The 10,821-nt window shown below is 34.4% G+C and overlaps 1 long non-coding RNA gene across 1 annotated transcript; it reads left to right on the forward strand.

The window, feature by feature from the left end:
* Positions 1-326: 326 nt before the first annotated feature.
* LOC117104708 lies at positions 327-9,627 on the forward strand. The gene is made up of 5 exons (XR_004444803.1): positions 327-414; positions 4,563-4,676; positions 6,588-6,796; positions 7,339-7,679; positions 9,565-9,627. It is a non-coding gene; the product is annotated as an uncharacterized LOC117104708 (long non-coding RNA).
* The last annotated feature ends 1,194 nt before the right edge of the window (positions 9,628-10,821 follow it).

The following is a 10,821-nucleotide window of genomic DNA, read 5'->3' on the forward strand; positions in this document are numbered from 1 at the left end:
CACACATTTAATCATCAAATAAAATTTTAAAAGAAAAAGTAATTTACAACATCTTAAAAATTATGGTAGAAATTGGGATCAATGGTTTGTCAGTGGAGAAAATGGGACCTGGTTGAACTCTTTGCAACCATAGCAACAGAGTAGTAACACACGGTATCGTGACATAACACTGTAGTTATTACTCTATAGTGATTATCAAGCTTGATAACGGAAATATTTAAAAAAAAAATTTCATTCAGATATCTTTGCTTGCTTTCTTCGTCAATATTTAATGGTATTTTCTTTTTATATATATATTTTGTTTGTTTATATAGCACTTTTTTTTCAGGTTGCTTCTGTCTCAGGTCATTGAGTCCAGACTCCTAAGTGTTGGTGCTGTAATCAGCTCAGGAGCAGGCAAACATCCCCTGCCAGGTACCAATTTATACTCCAGGGGTCCAGAGAAGTAATGCAGTATTTTGCTCAATGGCACAATGAAATGCACAGCGAGGAATTGAAACCCAGATCTGAAGATTGGGAAACCAAACCGTTCCCTCTGCGCCAAACCACTTTTACAGGCAATGGCTTAACACTTTTATAGCCCCCGGCGCTTTTCAGGAAACAGAAATGGTTGAAATAATAATAATCTACATTTATATTAGCGCATTTGCACAGTATCTTTATGTGCGTTACATCAAATTATAAAACAAAAATGATGATGTAAACAATAATAATATAAGTGTGGTGGAAAAGAAAGCAGTAGTATAAAAAAAAAAACCACACAAATAGAGGATAAAAATGTGGCCTAGATTTGTAAGTCCTTTAACCACCAATATATAACAAATAATGTGGAAAGCATGTCGGCTAGGGAAGGTTTTGGCTTGCAATCAACAGGTTGCATCTGAGACTGGACATTTTGGTTGTCCTTGGGGGCGAGGCACTTTAGTCTGTTTCTCTTCCGCAACCCAGGAGTATAAGCCACCAAGCGAGGGATAGATAATTTAGTAGATTCAAATGGAATTATTAGCTACAATATCTTGATATATATGCCCAGGGAGCCAATGGGTTTCTTTAGTTTTTGATCCAATTACCTGTAATGACGTATAGAGGTCAGGGCATTACACAGTTGAAGACCGACATATCTATTTGGCGGTGGTACAGTTGCAGACTGATTTATTTTATCCATCTCATCATTTTTAAGTCTCTCTGTTTACAGATCCAGTCATTCCACACTTGATCGTAAGCCATATTCGAGAAACGAGTCTGGATTTATTGGTCAGGCATAAATTTTGTATAGGAAATGGCGGATTATGTCTTACGATAAAATAATTTGTACTTCAAATTATAGTTTCAAACGATGTATTTTATGCAAGTCTTTATTTACTCCACCCTTTTCTGATTGGTCAATCTTCCTGTCATCACCCTGCCCACATATTGCGTCTTGTGATGTTTTGCTGTTGTCTTATCATATATTTTTTAATATTATCACAACTTTATCTTAAATTCTTAGCTTAAGGTGGAAATTAATTGCCTTGATAAAGTGAATCATTCATTTTAGAAACTTTTATGTGTGTATTTGTTTGGCATTTTTTCTTTAATTCTCGTCATTCTGTGATGAGATAATCTATATTATGTATACAACTTGAACTTACCTTGACTATCATTATCCCAATTTCATTTTTTTTTTCTTTGTGGGATAAACCAAGTTTGTAGAGGTAATGTTGTATCAAATTAAAATGAGGTGACTCATCATGTATTATTATTTGGCATTGGTGATGCAATGCAGACATAGTGATACAAATATACCGCAGATTTTACAAAGCTGTGACATGTATCTATTGATATGCTTTTTTGTGTTCAGTTATGTGCGGCCAGGAATATGCCAATAAATGTACCTAAACCTTATTGATGTTAAGCATTATCATAATGGTTTAATGGTGATTCAGATCTGAACTTAAATCTAAAGATGTTTGCCATGTTTCAGAAACAACCGTGTAATGTCTGGGAAAACTTAGGGTTTTAACTTGCTCATTGAAAAAGATCAAATTTCATACTGTATGTTTAATATTATTATGTGGTTATGCTGGAATAGAATTTCTCACCCAGAAGGACTGGAGGGTCAATGCTGTTAAATGTTACACAAACACATTTTTGCTTTCAATGGAAAGTGTTGTTAGTTCCTAATATTATTACCCGCACGTTCAAGGATGACAAATTAGTTAATTAAGTCATCAAAGCTAAGGTATATGAGGTGGAGGCATCATGACTGCTTGTTTTTTTTTTTAACTTGTGTAATGATAAAAATAATGTGAGTGTGAATGTAATGATTAAATGATCTAAGTACTTCTGTTTTAGCAAGATATTATGTGATCAATATCACAAGCATTAAAAAAAGTTGCAATACTTTATGTTTTAACGATGAGAATTTAATTGATAGCATACATGCCAACACTCCCGGCCAATTCTTTTACTCACATTTTCTCACATGCTTTCCCGGTTAGTACAAAGAAAATTGCAAGCCCCCCTCCCCCTCACGGAGAGCTCCCCCACTTCCCGTCTAGGAGAAAAACCACAATAATGCATATTAGTACTCTAAAATTGATTAAACATGCCTTTGAACCCCTAAATTTTCAAACTTTTTTGGGCTTCGCCCCTGGACCACTTCCACAATATTTTGAGTAACACCCGACCACACCAACTTTGCTCTCGTCTGCTCCCTCGTCGGCGACATTGGCCCCCTTCGGGAAGCTCAGACCCCTCGTCAGGCAAATCCTGGCACGACCCTGCTCCCCAATCCTGTTGGCATGTATTTGATAGACTTAAATACTATGTTGAGCTGAACAATAAAATTCAATACTTAAATTGGTTTATATACTTTATTTAATGTTCAATAACATTCAGAAATTCGATTGGTAAACAATTAAAAATATTTTTTTATTATTGTCCTTGTTTCATTATAAGTTAATAACTTAATAGAACGTAACGAAAAAAAATCATCCAAATATAAAATTAATATCTTATAACCACAATCAACTCTACTGCCTGGGCCTTAATAACAGACTTAGTTTATAAAGCATCAGTCTATCCTGTATTAGAAGGGAGTGTACTTGCAGTTGGACATGAAGGAAATAAAAAAAAAAAAATTTACTTTGTGTGGGTTGAAGCTCCATTGGGCAACATTTAAGATAAATCAAGTTAGGCATAATTTTTAATATAATAGGATAAGGTTACCTAGTGCATTTATTTCATTTTTTTTTTTGTTATTTAGGATCTGTTACATAGAGGATTATGACTAAATTTAATCTATTAAATGAAATTTCATTTTTAATTGAATATTTAGGGTTTTTCAAGATTTTAACGTAACCCTATACACACATTATTTGGTCAGTGATCAAATGTTAAATTTTTATTACTCAAGTATATTGGCTCATAACCCAGGTATCTTTAAGATCTATCCAATACTATACCTGGTTCATTTCAAACTAACAAAATTTTTAATTTGATTTTATTAAGCCACTCAACGTGTTTAATGTCACACCAAGCTAAGTAACCCTAGTGACAAAAATCATGTTGAAAATTGTTGTGTTTAATATCCTCCATTCGAGATCAAACACAAATGTTGTTAAATATTGCTTATTAATCATAAACTAAATGACGCTTACGACACAACCATGTACCCACTGACTCAGCTGTTTAATATCATTTCGTAATTTGATTCCTAAAACGATACCAAATCGAAATTTTTTTCCTCGCTAGAAATGTCCCTCAGAAATTAGTACCGTCTGTTGTTTAACGCTTCTGTGTAACGATAGTGACATTTGTAGGGTACAGTACCCCTTATTTTTTTGCCTTTGGGTTAATAAAGCTGCTCTCATTGCTAATTTTTGTAACCCTTATGGTTTCGATTTCGTGATTCCTTAAAAGGTTACTGTCTGAGTTTAGAAAGTGAACTTTAAAGGAATAAAACTGTGTAGATCTGTGTCTCATTAGATGTTGTCAGCTTATTTTTCCCAGATTCCCCTGTGTGTGGGGTCATGCCATTGGGGTACCATTTAGAATTTTAAGAATATTTACGGTTCCCACTTTCTTTGCATATACCCTTAGCCAAAACTTTTTTATACACGGTGTTCAACGAACCTGCCGCCCACCAATAATAATGATTTCAAATGAAAATATAAAATAAAATTTGATTTCGGTTAATTAGCACACCCACAGCCACAAAAAAATGGAAATTTCAGGAAAAAAAAGTGTTTCTTTATTTTCATTATGCCCGCCGCTCTCTAAAAATAAGATAAGTATATTTATTCCTAATTATATAAGTGTAAAGCATTTAACCTTCCCATTACTATACATTCACCAATAAAATTTTATTCTTATTTTCTCATCAATTGTCAAAACCATTTGCTAAATAAAAAAAAATTATTTTTTTTTTTTTTTTTTTAGTCTTTAAAATTTAAATTTACAAAACAAGATGTAAAAAAAGTCTCGCCTTCAACTGGCTGTACTATCATTTAGATCTAATAATATACTTCAAATTAAAAAAAAAATGTTATCACCAACTTACTGTGTATTGTATATTTCAGTTTTATCTTTCAACCGAGAATTAAACAAGAAAACAAATAGCGTAGTTCCTCTGAGCCTCTGGAACACATTGTGCCGATTTTTTTTTTATACCCGGGAATTTCTTTTCTCAGAAGGTAATTTTTTCTACACTATGCAAAATTTGATTTTTTTTTTGGTTACAATTTGTAAAAGTCAGCTAAGCTACTCATTCAAATCATAAATTTTTGCCTGAGGAAATGCTAGTCAGGCCCTGTAGGCTGGGAAGGGGGTGCAGAGGGTGTGGACGCACCCCCTTCCCCTAAATTCCAAAAGGTCCACTTTTTAAAACCTATGATTTCACAAAATCGTTTCTAATGAACACAAAAAGCTATAGCATGCATTGCATTATATATTTGTCAGCTTATCTATTAACCGTTGATTTTTAATAATGTGGTATGAAATTTGTTAGAAATTGATCGTCTCTGGTGATTGCAGATTGATCTATATAATATGAAGATTGTTATCTATAGGCCTGCAGATATACAGGACATAACGTTACTTTCTGAGGTCCCAAACACACCCAAATTAATGAAAATTTAAATGAAATATTCATGAATTATGTGTTTGAGAAATATATTATGTAAGACCCTCAAAATGCTACTTTGCCGCTTTTCTCACAAACCCCCTTCAGGCCTCTGCCCCTGGACCACCAAATTTCAAAAAGTCCACTTTTTAAAACCTATTTCTCTAAAATCGTTCCTAATTATCGCGAAATGCATTACAATTTTTTGCCCGCTCTTCTACCTGTTGATTTTTTATAATGTGCTACGAAATCTGTTGGAAATTATCAGCTCCTACAGATGTAAAGGACATGAAAAATTATAATTTCACAATGGTGGATTCAAGGGGGAAGAGCCCCCTAAAATTATAAAAGAAATGGAGAAAAAAGAAAAATCATAATTAAAGTTTGTCTGAGAGTGCCATTTCCGGCCACTTTGAGGTGCCATAATCATAAATTTTCTTACCTTAATCCCAACCATGGTGGGGCTGAGGTGGTATTGACGATCTGTCTGTGCAAGTTTCTCCCTTCACACCCCACCCTCTATTTCTCCTGCTTTACTGTAGATCCCTAGACAATACTCAAATGATTGAAAATTTAAATAGGATATTACAAATTATGGATTTTAGAAATCCATTAAAAAAGGCCCTCAAAATGCTAATTTGGAGAGCTTCCAGAAGATTCGCCCCACCCTCGCGGGGATCCCTAGGCAGTCGCCCATCGTAAGGTCCACTTCGGTTGCAAAACGGCACCTCCCCATCAAAAATTCTGCCTACGGGCCTGCTGGTACTGTACGTAAAAATTGGCCGTAAAGTACATGGTGGACTTGTACCCGAGGTGGGTTTATACCGGAGGAACTACTTTTAGTACGATTACTATATCCCTATAATTGTAAAATTCAGCCAAAAAATCCAAGGAATTTCATAGCCTTCTCTGCCTATGTTCTCAAACTTTAAAATTTCTGCATACAATGTCCACCCCAGCTATCAGTCCCTTCTGCAATAACTCTAACCTGTTCCCTTGCCTTCAAAGTACAATTTAAAAATGCACTATTCCATTCCCCGCCCGCCTCCCTCAATCACACCCGCAAACACAGACACATCAAAGTAAGCAACAAAAGCTACTAAGAAGAAACGATAATTCCAACAACATGTACAGTATACAAATTCAAATCAATTCCCTGTATGCCCTATTGACCTTCTGTACGTTTAAATACCATTTCCCAAATTGATATTCACTCGCATGTCTTCATTTTTCCTTGTCTTCAATTCTATTCAGTCTTCTACATAACTCTTCCCTACCATAAATCTCCTTTGCCTTCAAATCCATACCACACATTTAAGCCCCTTCCAGCTGCTCTATTTCCCCCCCTTCCTTGGCCTCAGCTTCCACTTGTTTTCTTTCAACAGCGTCAATGTTGATCTGTGCTATATTAATCCACACAATAGGATTTTAGCAGGTGATCATATTTTATATTACTACGTGATTGACACACTGGTTTTCATAGACTACAGGTTTCATAACTAACAAGTTCCAAATTAGAAGTAGCCACAGAGGAGGAAGCATCCTAAGCAGATTGTTGAAACCATCCAACGATTTGGGAATAACTGTAGACGACGCCACATGTACAGAACAAATGAATGGATATTGGAGGCTGAACCATGACTGTGGAAAACGATTCTGCCTGAATCAGATTAAGTACCGAATGTAAATATGGTATGTACATAACAAATGCATGTTCTTTAATCAATATAGCTATCTTCAAATTGCTTTCAGATGTATTGCGTTCTGAAATATATTGTAGGCTATGATTTTCTAGTTAAAGTTTTAAACATGCTTTCTTTATTCATAATACATTAAAGAAACGCAAAAAGTAATGATAACGGTCATTGTGGTCCTTAGGATGTTCAGTGTGATTATGGGCCTACACAAATCTGTAGTAGGGATGTTTGTTTCTATTGGTTTTTGTTTAATGTATATTTTTATTTTTTAATACATTTTGTATATTAGATTTATATACAAATTTATATGTATATTAATTAGATTAAAATTATATTTATTACATATTTTATTTTTTTCTTGTGTAATTTATATTAGTTTTTAATGATATATTTTTGTTGTGACTCGCAATGGTTAAATAAAATTTAAAAGTCATTTATATTATATTGTATTTGATATATTCAGTTAGCAAAAAAAGAAAAAAAAACTTATAAATGAAATTTTTTTTCACTCAGGATATATCTTCGTTTTCCTTACAGTGTGATGATGAAAATGATACTAGGTCGCTTCAGATTGTCAGCATTTATCCAGGTCCCCAAACAAAGTGTTCTGTCGTAAGAGGAAGTTCCTTAAACATTTTGCGAAGTCTGGTGTTCGTTGCCGGGTAATTCAGTCTCATGTCTACAACAGGTGCGGAGCTGCCCCAGGGGCCAGGTGGCGCTTTTTGTGTGCCGAATACTGCCACTTCTGAATTGGAAGCATTTAGGGCCATGATCCATACAGGAAATATGGGTCTTCAATAGTAATATGGCATCCTTGCCACTGTGTATAATAGTAGTTCAGATAAAAACAAACAAGCAAAAGGAATATGTAAGGAAAGGTAAGTATAGTCCTATATATATGAACACTGTCTTTGTTCTTTTTTGTTTTCCTCATTGTTCTTTTTTGTTTTCCTTATTCACAATTGTTTTTTGAAGGCCACCCATTCACATGAATGTAAATATAATCATTTTTATGAACTTTTTTTTTTCAATTACAAATTTGATGCTGAAACATTAATATGATATTCAAACGTATAGAAAATACAAACATCCTGACCTGTCCATTTGTGGTTAGGGGTGATGCAGAGCACCGAGGGAGGCTGTTGGCAAACAATTTGTCCCACACGGCCCACATTTGGCAAGGCTTACCTCAGCTGGCAATGTTGTTCATGTGATGCAAAAATCGTTCAGCCAAGTGCAAGTTGGCTACAGCCCCTGGCTTTGTTTCAGCTGCACAACATCACTTTTTATGTATACTATGTATCAATTTCAGAGAGCTTCTAAATGTGCCAGTTTCCATAGTCTGCAGAAGCAGCTTTTTGTGCATTTAAAAAGAAAAATCTATTTTCTTTATTCTTTGTAAGTTTTATGTACGTAAACTAAAACCATTGGGGAAAACAGACAAAAACTAAAATTCAAAAACTCACACGCGTCGCCATACTATAACACTGTCTGAATCCAGGGCATTAATTTTAGGGACTTATGCCCGAATGGATCTTGAATTAGGCATAACAAAATAAAAGTAAGACACTGATCATTACTGTACACAAGACTATTAACCGGTAATTTTTCATCTCCAGTGCAATCAATGAAATGAAAAAAATGTTTATGTAATTGGAACTGTTTTCTGCCAAGACATGCAAAAAGCATTTGAAGGCCATAATGAAACGCTCAACACCATCCAATTTAACACGTTACGAGTATTTTCATTTCGAACACTTGTTTCTCATGGAAGAATAGCTGTTAGTACATGCCTACACGTGTTAGCATAGCCACCACAGTGAAGAGAACACACGTGCTGTTCAAATTCTGTTCCACCACTCACTATCCTGTGGACATTACTCATCCGCTGCGGTTACGAAAAAGGTCCAAAAACCTGCTGAGCTTCAGCTAACTTGGAATACCGCCACAAAGAAACTCGCCATGTGGCGATTATATTGTCCTGAGGTATATGTTACTGATTATTCAGCTCGCAGAAAAAAAAGCGAGTGAAGAGCTCACAGCAGGGGTTCCATATGCCCTACTTGTGTTATATCAACTTGTGTTGATGTAGCCTTGTAAAAGAAACTGGGATGGGTTTAAATACTTTTACAAGTTAGATTTAAGTGTTTTGAGACCCTGGGGTAAATCTGTAACAGGAGACCTATATTATAATGATGACTTAATAGTAGCCTGGTTGAAGGGGCTGCTGTTTGGAACTTCCTTCCCAGAAGTCAAGGCTGTGGTGTAGACTTTTGCCTGGTTAGTGTTATTCCTGTTTATTTTACCCCAATATTTGTTCATCCCAACTTAGGCCCTAAAAAAAACATTATTAATTTATCACCCTATGTGGGCAGGAAAAGTGATGAGGGAGGGAGGCTTTTTTTTAAATTTTTTATTTTGCTAAAGCCAAATATCACCCTTTGTTTGTTTGCTGGTGCATTGATATTCAAAATAAACATGATTTAGATAATGCAAAAAATATCTACTAACCATTAAATATAATAAATGAAAGAAATCAAATAAAATTTGAAAAAAGAATGTATTTTCATACATTAGTTCTAATATATAGAACATAGGAACTGGCTTGATGTAGTGTCAAATATGATATTGATGTAATTTGCTTCAGAATCACTTTGACTAAATTATTTTCATTACTAATCTCTTCAATCCATCCCTCATAACTAATGGAATAGTCCTTTATCAAAACTTTAACCAATCAAATCATTTGTATTCTCATTATAGTTTTAACTGTGGTACATCCTATTATAGTCAAGTGGATTTCTTGTGTAATGGGCACAAGATTCTGTGAGTAACAATGTTCTCATTCAAATTTTTGTTTAACTAAAATGTGAACTTTTTTTTTTATTTATAGATAATAAAAAAATTTCTCATTATTTTATTTCTTGTTATTTTTCATTACAAATCATATCTTTAATGGAATCTGATTTGCCGATAATAAATAACAAATAGTTATAAAATTGTAATTATAAGAAAATTATTATAGTGGTTTTACGCAGTTGGAAGAGTTTGACCCGATGGCCAAGGAAAACAAAGCGCTTTTTAACCTAAAGGAAAGGAACTATATAAATACCAAATAAATAAATAGATTATGGAGTAGTATAGTCAGATACATTTGCCATCTACTGTAGCAGGAAGATTTCAGAGTTGCACTATTCTCTTTGAGCTTTTTCTACTTACTAAAGCAGAACCTGGTAAATCTTCCTGGGGAGGTCATGATTTGCTCTGCTAAACTAACTGCGCAACATGGGTAACTTGCCTATTAAATTATATGTTTCCCAGCCTGTTTGCACTGGATTTAATTTGTTTTAAACAAATCAGCGTACAAAAAAAAAAAAATCAATGTGAGCAGCATGGTAGAAAGACGTGTAAATCCCAGAACCTTGAATTTAATGTTACTATAGGCCTATATTTAAAAGAAATAAAATAAAAATAATGGATAAGTGACATTGAAAATACAATAAAGTATGTGTCAAAAAGTTAGTTTTATCTAAATCTACACAAAAAATGGATAAAGAGCTAGAGGAAGCGAGCAACGCTGATAAAATCTATACCTTCAACACACATAAAATTTATTTTCCATTAGAATTGAATTTGATTAAGTCAATGTCATTCTAACAACGACCACGACCACGTAGCATTGCTTCATGGGATTGCCACATGCATTGCCTTGCAAGATCCCAATGATTCAGAAACATGATCTATGGTGTTGATGGATAGTTTTTTTTTTAACTCCACTTGAATAGTGGTGTCTTGTGTGGTAGTAATAGGCTGTGGGCTTCCAACCAAATGCATGATTATGATATCAGTGGCAGATCGTCGGCCTGGGATGGTTCAGACTACAGTATCTTAGCCCCACTATGTTTGGAGCTGAGGTATGAAAATTACATCAGAAGGCTGCAGGTTTCAATCAATATTATACAACTGAAGGAACTGGCTATGCTTGATATGATTATTACATCACATGTTCCTATTTGAGCA

The sequence above is a fragment of the Anneissia japonica genome, unplaced genomic scaffold (genome assembly GCF_011630105.1).
Source record: "Anneissia japonica isolate Jap-2015-1 unplaced genomic scaffold, ASM1163010v1 scaffold287712_len2945570_cov188, whole genome shotgun sequence".
Lineage (NCBI taxonomy): Eukaryota > Metazoa > Echinodermata > Crinoidea > Comatulida > Comatulidae > Anneissia > Anneissia japonica.